General features: G+C 46.2%; 1 protein-coding gene across 1 annotated transcript in view; it reads left to right on the forward strand.

Moving 5' to 3' along the window:
• Positions 1-9,549: 9,549 nt before the first annotated feature.
• The window catches only part of MID1 (midline 1), a 271,493-nt gene continuing 268,551 nt past the window's right edge, over positions 9,550-12,491 (forward strand). The window contains exon 1 of the mRNA XM_083362722.1: positions 9,550-9,745. The gene's annotated coding sequence lies outside the window, so the exon portion shown is untranslated. The remainder of the gene's footprint in view (positions 9,746-12,491) is intronic.

The raw sequence follows: 12,491 nt of genomic DNA on the forward strand, positions 1-12,491 counted from the left end.
CAATCCTGTGACCCTGGATGAAGTGGACAGGTTCATGAGGAGACTGAGCTCCACCACGTGTTTATTGGACCCGTGCCCCTCCTGGCTGCTGTATGCAGCTCGGGAGGGGACATGAGGCTGGTTCTAGGCAGTAATAACTGCTTCTTTGAGGGAGAGTATCTTGAAGGAGGTGGTGGTGAGGCCCCTCCTCAAGAAGCCTGCCCTGGACCCAGCTATTTTAAATAACTATCGTCCGGTCTCCAACCTTCGCTTTTTAGGGAAGTTTGTTGAGAGCGTGGTGGCACATCAGCTTCCCTTGTTCCTGGAGGAAACTGATTATCTAGACCCATCCCAATCGGGCTTTAGGCCCGGGTACAGCACAGAGACGGCATTGGTCGCACTGGTGAATGATCTCTGGCGGGCTCGGGACAGGGGTTGCTCCTCTGTCCTAGTCCTGTTAGATCTCTCAGCAGCTTTTGATACCATCGACCATGGTATCCTACTGTGGTGTCTCAGGGGGTTGGGAGTGGGAGGCACTGTTTTACAGTGGTTCTCCTCCTACCTCCTGGGCCGCTCGCAGTCGGTGTTGACAGGAGGGCAGAGGTCGGCTCCGAGGTCTCTTGTTTGTGGACCCCTCAGAGGTCGGTCCTCTCCCCCTCCTGTTCAACATCTATATGAAGCTGCTGGGTGAGCTCATTCATGGTTTCGGGGTGGGGTATCATAAGTATGCTGATGATACCCAACTTTTTCTCTCCACCCTGAACCAACCCAGCAATGTCCTCAACGTGATGTCCCATTGCCTAGAGAAACAGGCTTCGACTCAATCCCGCCAAGACTGAGTGGCTGTGCATACCGGGATCTTGGATGAACCAGTTTTGTCCATCTTTAATTATGGGGGATGAGGTGTTATCCCCCGTTGATAGGGCTCTCAACCTGGGCGTCCTCCTGGATTCACGGCTCACTTTGGAAGATCATATAGGAGCTGTGACCAGGGGGGCTTTTGCCCAGGTTCGCCTGGTGTGCCAGTTGCGGCCCTATCTGGACTGAGATGCCCTACGCAGTCACTCATATGCTCATGACCTCCCGGTTAGACTACTGCAATGCTCTCTACATGGGGCTGCCCTTGAGGACCACTCGGAGGCTTCAGCTGGTGCAGAATGCGGCCGCGCGGGTGAGATTCAAGGTGCTGGTGATGACCTATAAAGCCCTAAATGGCATGGGTCCAGGTTATCTTAGGGAGCACCTGCTGCCAGCATCAATCTCCCATCGTCCTGTGCGCTCCCACAGGGAGGGCCTCCTTAGGGTGGTGCCGGTCAGTGAGTGCTGGCGGGTTATCCCTAGGGGGAGGGCATTCTCTGTGGGCATGCCTGCCCTGTGGAACAACCTGCCTGTGGAACTCCAGACCGCCCCCGACCTTCGTTTGTTTCGCCGGGACCTAAAAACCTGGTTGTTTGATTTAGCTGGCCTGGACTGAGGGGTTTTAAATTTTAAATTAAATTTTAAATTTGGGCTAACGTTATTTAATTCTATTTTAATTTTAACTGTATTCTAACTTTTGTACTGTTTTAACTGTTTTTAACTTTGCCCTGTAAACCACCATGAGTCCTTCAGGAATAGGGCGGTATAGAAATCTAATTAATAAATAATAAATAATAAATGTTGATTAAGAATATGCCCTCTCTGGATTATGATATATTGATTAAAAAGTCAGGTTTTAAGGTTGAGAAAAAGGTGAAATATTTGAGGGTTATGTTGACAAACACAAAAATAAAATTGTTTCAAAATAATTATGTACCTCTTTGGAATGATATTAAAAAGGTTTTACAAAGATAGGACAAATTACATTTATCACTACTGGGCAGAATTTCTGTAATTAAGATGAATGTTTTACCAAAGATGTTCTTTCTATTTCAGACAATACCAATACTTGCAATGGATATTCCATTTAAACAATGGCAGAGGGATATTTCCAAGTTTATATGGCAAGGAAAGAAACCAAGAATTAGATATAAGTTACTGCAAGATGCTAAGGAAAGAGGGGGTGTCAGGGCCCACTTCAAAATCTCACCAGATTTAAGAATTTATTTTGATGCATGTTATTTGGTTTGGCTAAAAGAGTGGGTAAACCTCCAGAACAAGAGGTCATGAATTAAGGTTTGGATGGCACAATTATTTATGATATGATAAAGTTAAAATAAATGTTGATTTCAATAATCATTTTATTAGACATGCCTTATTTAGAGTTTGGAATAAATATAAAACTATGTTTTTTATGAAATTGCCTCTTTGGGGGGACCTCAAAGAAGCTTTTTTTAGAAAAGAAATGGCAGTGAAGTTGGACTGCTGGACATATGGTAAAATAATATTTTTTTTAATTTTGGTGACCCTACCCTCAAATCTAAGTCTAGAACTAGAAGGTCATGTCTGCCACTGGTTTACATGCTTACTGTCAGAACCCTCAATTATTAATCCCTTATATTTTCTGTTTTTAAGCTGTTCAGGTTCTGCCATTCTCCTATGGGGGGAGGGGAGAGACCAGGGGACTTTGTAGTGCATGTAGAACACTTCCTCTATCTGCTTTGATGTATCCTCTTCGGGGTGTGAAAGGAATGCCTCAAGGCCACCTGCCTTATCTCAGTGAGGAGTGAGGAAATAGCCAAGTCCTAACAACCTTGAGAGAAGTGCCTTATTGGTTTGTTTCCCACAGCTGGATGACACCTACAGATTTGTCTGTTTGAACTGACCGGATGGACAGTTGGAGTTGGGTTATGATTTTGTGGGGTTTACCTATTGATTCTGGTGGGAAGATCCCACCTAGCATTCCTGCTGTCTGTACCTGCCAATGAAATTTCCTTCTGAAATGAAGCAAGTTTCAAGAATTCTGCTTTCTTGGTAGGAAAACAGAGGTAGGTCCTTACATTAGGTAGGATCTGCAAAGTGGTCAACCTGGAGGACAATTCCTACCATGGGGACCATGCAAAATAATGTCAAATCATGGCAGTGAGAAGAGGGAAAGCGAGCGCTTGGAGGAGGCCCCCCTGAAGACTTGCCTGAGTAGCAACAGCTCAAACTCCACCAGCTCGTCCAATGAGACGGACTCCCGTGAGAAACCGAGATGGACAATCAGAGTGGGGAAGGACAAATGGGACACGAAAGCCAGAAAATAACCCTCAAGCATGGCAGTCATCAACCCGGTTGGAAGAGTGAGATGGAGAAATCACTCAATATCAGTGAAGAGGCCAGCACACTCTGACCATTTTCTTAAGCAAGCCATCAGCATGCTGGTGTAGGCATTCAAAAACCTCCAGGAAGAATAGGCCATTCCCTGCCATAGCTCGTTAGCCATGGGATGAGACAAGGAAGAAAGATCTGGGAGAATGAGCTTGTGAACTCCGGTCCTTCTACAAGTGCTTCAGAAGCCACTGGAGCAGCAACCGAGGCTGCCACCCCAGCCTATTGCACCCCAGCAGGAGGAGATGGACGCTGGGCCAGAAGGAGGAGACTCATCTACCTGACCGCAAAGTCCAAGCCCTGGGGCGATGGATCGCCCCAGCAGTTGGGTTTCTTCCTAGCCCACATCCTGAGTTACAAGCACGAATATGGGCGAGACATCCCTGGGGACCACGGATGGATCAGGATCATAACCCTGGCCCTGGAAGGTGCTGCGGCCAAGTGAATAGTGACCCTGCATAACTCTGATGCACCTGAGCTCCAGAATTTTAACCTGTTCATGGCAGACCTGACACAGAGGTTCAAGGACCCCCTAGCATATTGGAAAGCTAGGGAACACATCAAAAGTAGGGCAGGTGACTAGTGGCTGAGTACACCAAAGAGTTTCAAGACCTGGCAAGCCACCTTAACTGGCCATAAGAAATCTTGATTGACATGTTCAAGGAGAGGCTGAACGACAATCTCTATCAGGCTTGCATTGCCCAGCGGGACCCAGCGTGCCTTCATGGTTGGTACATGGCAGAAGAGGCAGAAATCGACCTGGGACATAGCCAAAGGTGACTGGGTTGAACTTGGAGATGCTCTCCCTCAGAAGGAAAAAAGGAGATGGCAAAGACCCCGACAGTGAACCCACATTTGACCGCCTGCTTCAGATGTGGTAAAGAACGCCATCAAGTTGCTGAGTGCCATTCAAAAGGACCAATCCTGAGAACAGACTGAGTCTCGGGGGGGAAACCTGGGAAGCCACCACTGCATCCCGAGAGACTGCTATGAGAGGAGCCGAGGTCGTAGAGGCCCAGTCCTCCAAAACCCAGGGAGGGGGAACTCTGACCCCACAGGAGGAACCGCCAGAAACTACTGACAGTGATTCAGATGAAGAGCCCCTGGTATGTGAACCCATTGAGCCCCTCACCAGGCCCATAGAACAGTTCAGACCAGAGATGGAAGAGAAAGTGGCCCTTAAAGCATTAATAGACTTGGGTTGCACCCATTGTCTAATCAGCCCAACCCTAGTGGGGAATTTGGGAATTCCGGTGAGGAGGCTGAAGGAACCCATTTCCTTTGGTGAAGTAAATTTCAGGGGGAGTTCCAGCCACCCTGGCCACCTGGCCGATTGAACTCACAATGGGGAAACACACAGAGACTATGATGTTTATTGTGGCCCCTGGCATGGAATGAACCCTAATTTTGGGGATGACATGATTGAAAACTTGAAATCCAAGAGTAAATTGGAGAATGGGAGAATTGAGATTCCTGAAAAGGAAGGCTGTAGCACAGGACAGGGAGCTGAAGACAAGAGGGGGGGAAAGGTCCGAGGTGGTGGCAGCCACAAGTGACAGGCCATTAGAAGGCATACCTAAAGAATACCGAGTTCTGGCTGACATTTTCAGTGAGAAAAGGTCCAACAAACTACCCCCCCACTATCCCACTGATTGTGCCATCAAAATCCTGCCAGGAGCTAAGTTGCCAAAGCCCAAGCTCTACCTGATTACTTCCAGAGAGCTTGAGGAGCTGCAGAAGTTCATTGAAAAGAATTTGGCATGGGGATTTATTCAGCCAGCACAGCCACAAACGGCCATCACTGTGCTATTCTGGGAGAAAAAAGATTCACCTGTGTGTAAACTATAGATCTTTAAATGCTGTTTGTGAAACAATGTCTACCCCTTGCTGTTGATGAAGGACATGCTGGCCCATCTTTCCAAGGGGAGAATATTCTCTAAATTGGATTTAAGAGAACTGTACTACCTGGTCAGGATAAAAGAAGGGGATGAGTGGAAAACAGTGTTTAATTGCCCCTTGGGGTGCTTCCATTTCTGGGTGCTGCCTTTTGGGCTGCAAGGAGCACCCACAGTGTTCATGTAGCTGATAAATAAGGTTCTCCAGGAGCACCTGTATAAGGGGGTTTGGGTGTACTTGTAAGACATCCTAATATTCACAGAGACAAAGGAGGAGCATGTCAAATTGGTCAGAGCAGTTTTAAATAAGCTCCTTGCAGCACCCCTCTATGCCAAACTTTCAAAGTATGAATTCCACAAGGAAAAAAATGATTACTTGGGCTACAGGATTTCCCACCAGGGAACAGAGATGGATCTGGAGAAGGTACAAGTGGTGCTAGAGTGGGTGCTGCCTCACACAAGGAAGCAATTGCAAAGCTTCCTTGGATTCACAAACTTCTACAGTAAGTTTATTCCTTCTTTCACTCAGATTGCCTTCACCATCACTAACCTAATAAAAATGAAGTGGGTGAGCAAGCCAAAACCCAGTCAGCCGTTGAAATGGACTATGGTGTGCCAAGCAGCTTTTGAGAAGCTACCGTGTTTCCCTGAAAGTTAGACCCAGCCCAATAGTAAGCCCTACCTTGATATTTGATGGTGGGCCTAATGAAAGCCCTACTCTAAAACTAAGCCCTAATTTTGCGATGAGGCAACCCCTAAAAATCAAGCTAGGGTGGGGGTAGGGGGAAAAGCTGCCCCACACCCACTTACCTTACCGGTAGGATCACCACAGCCCAACACCTGTCACATTGCTACTTGACTTTTACTGCAGCCGCTTGCTGTCACTTGTGGCTGGCACAGCACTTCAGGCTGCTTCTGTTGCTTGCGTACTTCGGGTCACTTCCGTTGTTCATGGCTGGAGGCCATGTGGCACTTTGGGCCATTTCTGCTGTGGAAACAGCCCAAAGAGCCATGCAGCATCCTGCCACAAGCAACAGAAATGGCACAAAGCACCAAGTGGCATCCTGCCGGGAGGAGTGGCAATGGTGCAATGCGCCACATGGTGTCTAGCCACAAGTGGCGGCAAGCAGCCGGAGAAGTCAAGTAGTGACATGACAGGTATTGGGGTGTGGGAGGCCTGTGGTGGTCGTAAGGTAAGACATTCTCTGAAATTAAGACCTAGTGCCTCTTTTGGAAGCAAAAAAATATATAAGACTGGGTCTTAATTTTGTGGAAACATGGTAAAGAGACTTTTTTCTGCCAAATCGGTGTTAAAACATCTGGACCTGGAGAAGTCATTTGTCATTCAGGCAGACACTTGTGATGTAGCAGTGGGGGCAGTACTGTTCCAAGAGAATCAGGAGAGGAAATTGCAACCCTGTGCGTACACATCCAAAAAGCTCGCTGAAATTGAACAGAGATGGGCAGTTTGGGAGAAGGAGGTGTACACAGTACGCTGGGAGGCATTTCTGGAGGGTATCAAAATCCATTTTCAAGTGTGGACTGATCACAAAAGCCTCGAAGCACTGAAAACCCGAAGGAAGTTGTCCCCAAAACAAGCTTGGTAGTCCCAGCATTTCCACCGGTTTGATTTCTCCCTTAAGTACATCCCATGGGGGAAGAACTTTTTGGCCGATGCTTTATCAGGAATGCCACAGTCTAACAGCATAAAATTTGATGTAATCAAACCCTTGATGACCCCAAAACAATTAGTGGCCCCTGTAACCACAAAAGCTCAGGCAAAGAAGCTGATGCCAGTGAACAGTAAAATGGAGGCCCCGACCAGTGGCGTAGCGTGGGTTGTCAGCACCCGGGGCAAGGCAAGTAATTTGTGCCCCCTAACCCGTGGATTTTAGCACTCGAGTCTGCCGCAGGGAGCCCCGCATCCTGGGCGTCTGCCGCACCCCCCACCCACACCTCCCCCGGGAAAAGGGGGAAGGTCCGGCATCCCCTCCCTCACGTGCGGCAGAAGCGCCGGGACCCGAGGCCGTGCCAGGAGGCGGGCGGCGCAGCGGAGCCTCCGCTTCGGAGCCGGCGGGGGGGCGGCTGGGGGCGCCGCCGTCCCTTTCTTACCTCTGATGCCTGGAAGAGAGCGGGACCCGCCAGCGCAGCTGCCCGTCTCGCTCAGGCATGCACCGCGGCTGGCCGGGGCTTCCGCCGGGGGCGCATCTGGGCGCGGGGAGCGAGGGAGGGGGCCGGCACGACACCCCGTGAGCTTGGCAGCCCTTGGCCGGAGCTGCGGCTGAGCCTGGAGCCGCACCAGCCCGCACCTGCTGCCCCTGGAGAGCTCGGCTCGCTCCTCTGACCCCCCTCCCGCCACCGCCGCCCCCTCAGCCACGTGCACCGGGCCGCCACCGCGGGGGCCGCTCTAGCACGGAGAGGGGGAGGCCGGTCCCCGTTCGGCCTGCCAGCCCCAGGAGAGCCCCGCGCGAGCGCCTCGCCAGCCGCTGAACTCTGGCTTTTGAGCAGGAGCGACCTTGCCCTGCTTGCCCTTGCCCGGCGCCGGGAGCAGCTGCTGCCGACCGCCCCACTTTTCGCAAGCCCCGCTACGCCGCCGCCACCTGCCGCGGGGTGAGGGAGTCGGGGCCGCACTGGCGGGCGCTTCTCTGGCAGTGGGGCATGCTGGTGCCCTGCACTGCGCTCCGTCTGCGGGGGCCGCCCTGGGAAAGGTGGAAGTGCAGCTGTGGTCTGGGATGGCTCCGAGCCCTGTCTGGCCGGCTTTGTGCCTCCGTCCCCCAAGAGTAGCTGGTTGTGAGTTGCTGCTTCCCCGAGTGCGCCTCAGCCCCGGATCCCCCCCGCGGGACTCCAGCCACGCGAAGGGCGCTTCGGCACGTCTTCCATCCCTCCCGAGTGTGAGCGCCCCCCCAGATGTTGCACCCGGTGCGCCCGGCCCCCCCCTGCACCCCCCACGCTACGCCACTGGCCCCGACCACCAAAAAGGAAAACCCGAGGAAAAAACCACCTTTGAACAGCGAATCAGGAACCGAGTTTAGACAAGCATTAGAAAAGGATGAATGGTTCCTTAGCCATAAAAACCTTTGCTCGATGAGGGACAAACTGTCCTGGGTAGGAGAAAAATTATACATGCCAAAAAACCAGAGTAAAAATTATGCAACTTTGCTATTACTTGAAGATGGCTGGGCATTTTGGATTTGTGAAAACTCTCCATCTGACCAAAAGGCAGGTGGCCATCTGTATGATAATCCTACTGCTGCTGCTATATTTATTATGTGCTGATAGTATAAATCTTCCAAATGATATTTATACCTTTCAGAGGACTCTAAGAATATTTGGCAGTCTAAATAAGAAACAATGGACTAAATGATGTATTAACTTTTACTCAGAATCATGGAGAATCTTTATATATGTACATTGATGAGGCGCCAATTCTGCCTTGTGAATATCTTAAGGGAGAAAAAGGGCAATTTCATTATTTCACTATGATATTTTGACACAAGGATGAATTTTTCTACTATTCAGTTACAGCGCATTTTTGGATTTGTGAGGCTGTTCAAAGTGATTTACACCACACTTAGATAAGTGTAGTTATTGCTGTAGCAAATCCATGATGATAGGTTTTTTCAGACTTCAGATTTGCTTTTTATAAACCTAGAGATCAAAGGACAAATTTCCCTTTAGAGTAGAATAGAAAACCTAACATTCACCTTCCCAGCCAAGGATAAATGCGTAAAAAAAAAAAGTTAAGAATTGGTTTGAGCATGTAGCCCCTGACCAAAGCTGAACAGTGTAAAGAAACTAAGTGCCAGCTATTAAACCCAACTTCAAAGCAAGAGCCAAAGAGAGAGTGCAAACAAAAAAGGAAATAAAACACTATTCCAAGTAAAAGCAGTTTTATTTTAATTCTTTCATTTTAAAGAATCTATATGTAAAATGCAAATGTATTGCTTTAGCTTTGGAATAAAATTATGGGGAAAATATCAATTGGCTTTTCAATCCCCCTTTTGATTAGTATGATACCTTCGAAGATATGGAAGTGTATGAACAATACCAAGGAATTTTCCTGTCCTTTAGAAGATTCTCTTTTATGATGGCAGACTGACAGTATATAAGGTGTCATTTTATTCTCTTGATAGCTTCATTCTCTTTTAAAATGTACAGGTTTTGTTTTTTGTTGGTAGATCGCAGGACTACGGAATGAATGTACAGGAGATACAAATAAAAAATGATCTTTTACAGCACAGGTTAATTTCCTTCTTTGTAGCCTTAGCCACCACTTTCAGCCTGAAACTTTTAAAAGCTTTGCTAATCCTCATGTATGCAGCTTTACGAGCGATTCCTCCCTACCTCTTCCCCCCCCCGCCTTCTCCTGATTGGTGAAGCTATTTCATGACTTAATTCAGCCCACAAATGCATATCTGAGTTGTGATTTGAAATCGGAGCTTAGGCAGGATCGTTTCTCTGCTGTTGGTGCAGAGGGACAAAGCTGGGAAAGTGGACGTTGTCCTCTGAAGCGCCCTGCGATAACAGGCACCGCGAGGCAAAAAGTTGCTAGCTTGTTGGGGGACTTGGAAACCCGATGGGACCGGGGTTTCTGATAAACTTCTGGATGGATGGATAATGGAAGTCTAAACATGAAGCAGGTAAAGTGACTTGCTGCAAAGTAGCTGGAGATCTCGGGAGATCCCCTGAATCCAGCATGACTCGATAAGACTCTTTGTTGTAGGCTCGATGAGACTTTTGCAGAGATGGGGCTTATTACGGCAATCCGGGGTGAGTTAGGAACGCCTTTTCCGGCTGCTCTTTCAGTTTCTAGTCGCTGATAGTTGACGAGATCACTCCCAAGTTGTGGTTCTGAACAGACGAGCTTTGGCGATCAAGTCCCGTTTATTTTACCAACAGTTCTGGGATTTCAGTTACCCCAAACTTCGTGCAAATGAACCAGCGTGTTATCAGTAGCCCAACGCTTACAGTATTTAGCGTTTTGTGTTTAATAGCAGTTTAAAAAAGAAGGAAAACATTTGTTTTCATTCAAGCTAGCAGATGTAAGAGGAGACAAAAGATCGTGTCGCTTTTATACGTGAAGGTTTCAACCCTACAGGTCAAATGCGCATAAATTCTGTATGGTTTTGTAACTCTTATTAAACACTTTTCAAATTTTGGATTTTAGTATTTCAAGCTTGAATATTTAGCATCTGAAAATGCTTTTTCATTTTGTGACCTTTGTGACATAACATGCTTTTGAGTGTTTTCTTTAATGAGTATCGTTCATGAGAGAACGATAGAGAAGCGAAGTAAAGTAAATAAAAAGGAAATAGGAAAAAGAGAGATTTGCACCTGTAGAGAAAATGGAATATTTTATATAGTTTAATGAAAACTACAATGTAGTACTTTTAATTGTGGTTTGGATAATTTTGCTAACTGTGAAGGATTTTTTTTTTTAAAAAATGCTTTTAAAATATTCCTACTTGTGGAATTGTCTTGCTTTGTGGAAAAGCAATTTATTATTTGCAGTAGGAATGATCCAAGTGAGAGCCAGTTTAGTATAGTAAGGCACCAGACTGGAAACCAGGAAGCTGTGAGTTTTAGCCCCACCATAGACACAAAGCCAGTTGGGTGACCTTGGGGAAGTCACTGTCTCTCAACCCTAGGCAATGGTAAACCCCTTCTGAAAAACCTTGCCAAGAAAACTGCAGTGACTTGCCCAGGCAGTCTCTGAGAATCAAACACGATTGAACAGAAAAAGAAAACAAAAATGATCCAAGAGGGAATCAGAGCATTGTGGAATGTACTGCCATGTGGGGGAGCTCTGTCAAAAGAAAGGTTTACAAAAATGCCGCTTTTGAGAAAAGCATGCTGCTTATTTTCCTTGCTGCATTTTTAATCTCAGAATATTAAAATATAGCCATTGTTCATTTAAAAATACAAAACATAATGTTTGAGAGGAAATAATAGATGACAGCAATGTAAAAAAATATTTTTCTTAAATGGCTGAGGTTTCAAAATGTTCCTAGATGGTGTTAGTGACACAAAAGACAAGTATTTGGATCAGTGTTTCTCAAACTTGGCAACTTTCAGATGTGTGGCCTTCAACTCCCTGAATTCCTCAGCCTGTTGTGGCCAGACTGGGGAATTCTGACAATTGAAGGCAACATACCTTAAAGATACCAAGTTTGAGAAACACTGACATTCTGCCTTCTTAGACTGTGACAATCTCATTAAGTAATCCTTGACTTATGATCACAATTGAGCCCAAAATTTCTGTTACTATATGAGACATTTGTTAATTGAGTGTTGCCCAATTTTATGACCTTTCTTGCCACAGTTGTTAAGTAAATTACTGCAATTGTTAAGTTAGTAACAGCTGTTAAGATAGAATAAGAAGTATATTTAAGTATATTAACTTAAATATGAGACAGTACATATTAAGAGGAAAAGAGAGGAAATATTTACTGTAATAGTTTGAGATTTGGACTAATGATATCTGTATGTAATTGAATTATTGTAACTCAGCCCCCACCTTGTTTTTCAAAGATATAATTGTAACATTAGAAAATGTTTTTAAAAACCACAGCTGTTAAGTGTATCTGGCTTCCCCATTGATTTTGCTTGTCAGAAGTTTACAAAAGGAGATTACTTTATCCTGAGACACTGCAGCCATCATAAATATGCATCAGTTGCCAACAGGCTGAATTTTGATCACGTGACTGTAGGGATGCTGCTATGGTTATAAGTGAAAAACTATAATAAGTCACTTTTTTTAAGTGCCACTGTAACTTCTAACAGTCTCTAAATGAACTGTTGTAAGCCAAGGACTACTTGTATAGCCTTACCTACAATTATTTCAAACTAGGTGAGATACTCATTTTATATAAATAATAATAATAATAATAATAATAATAATAATAAGAAGAAGAAGAAGAAGAAGAAGAAGAAGAAGAAGAAGAAGAAGAAGAAGAAGAAGAAGAAGAAGAAGAAGAAGAAGAAGAAGAAGTTGGAAGGGATCTTGGAGGTCATCTAGTCCAACCCCCTGCTAAGGCAGGAAACCCTATACCATTTCAGACAAATGGCTGGCCAGTCTCTTCTTAAAAACTTCCAGTGTTGGAGCATTCACCACTTCTGGAGGCAGGTTGTTCCACTGGTTAGTTGTTCTAACTGTCAGGAAGTTTCTCCTTAGTTCTAGGTTGCTTCTCTCCTTGACTAGTTTCCATCCGTTGCTTCTTGTCCTGCTTTCAGGTGCTTTGGAGAATAGCTTGACTCCCTCTTCTTTGTGGCAGCCCCTGAGATATTAGAACACTGCTATCATGTCACCCCTCACCCTTCTCTTCATTAAACTACACATACCCAATTCCAGAAACCGTTCCCTATATGTTTTACCCTCCAGTCCCC

The sequence above is a fragment of the Vipera ursinii genome, assembly GCF_947247035.1.
Source record: "Vipera ursinii genome assembly, chromosome: 4".
Taxonomy (NCBI): Eukaryota; Metazoa; Chordata; class Lepidosauria; order Squamata; family Viperidae; genus Vipera; species Vipera ursinii.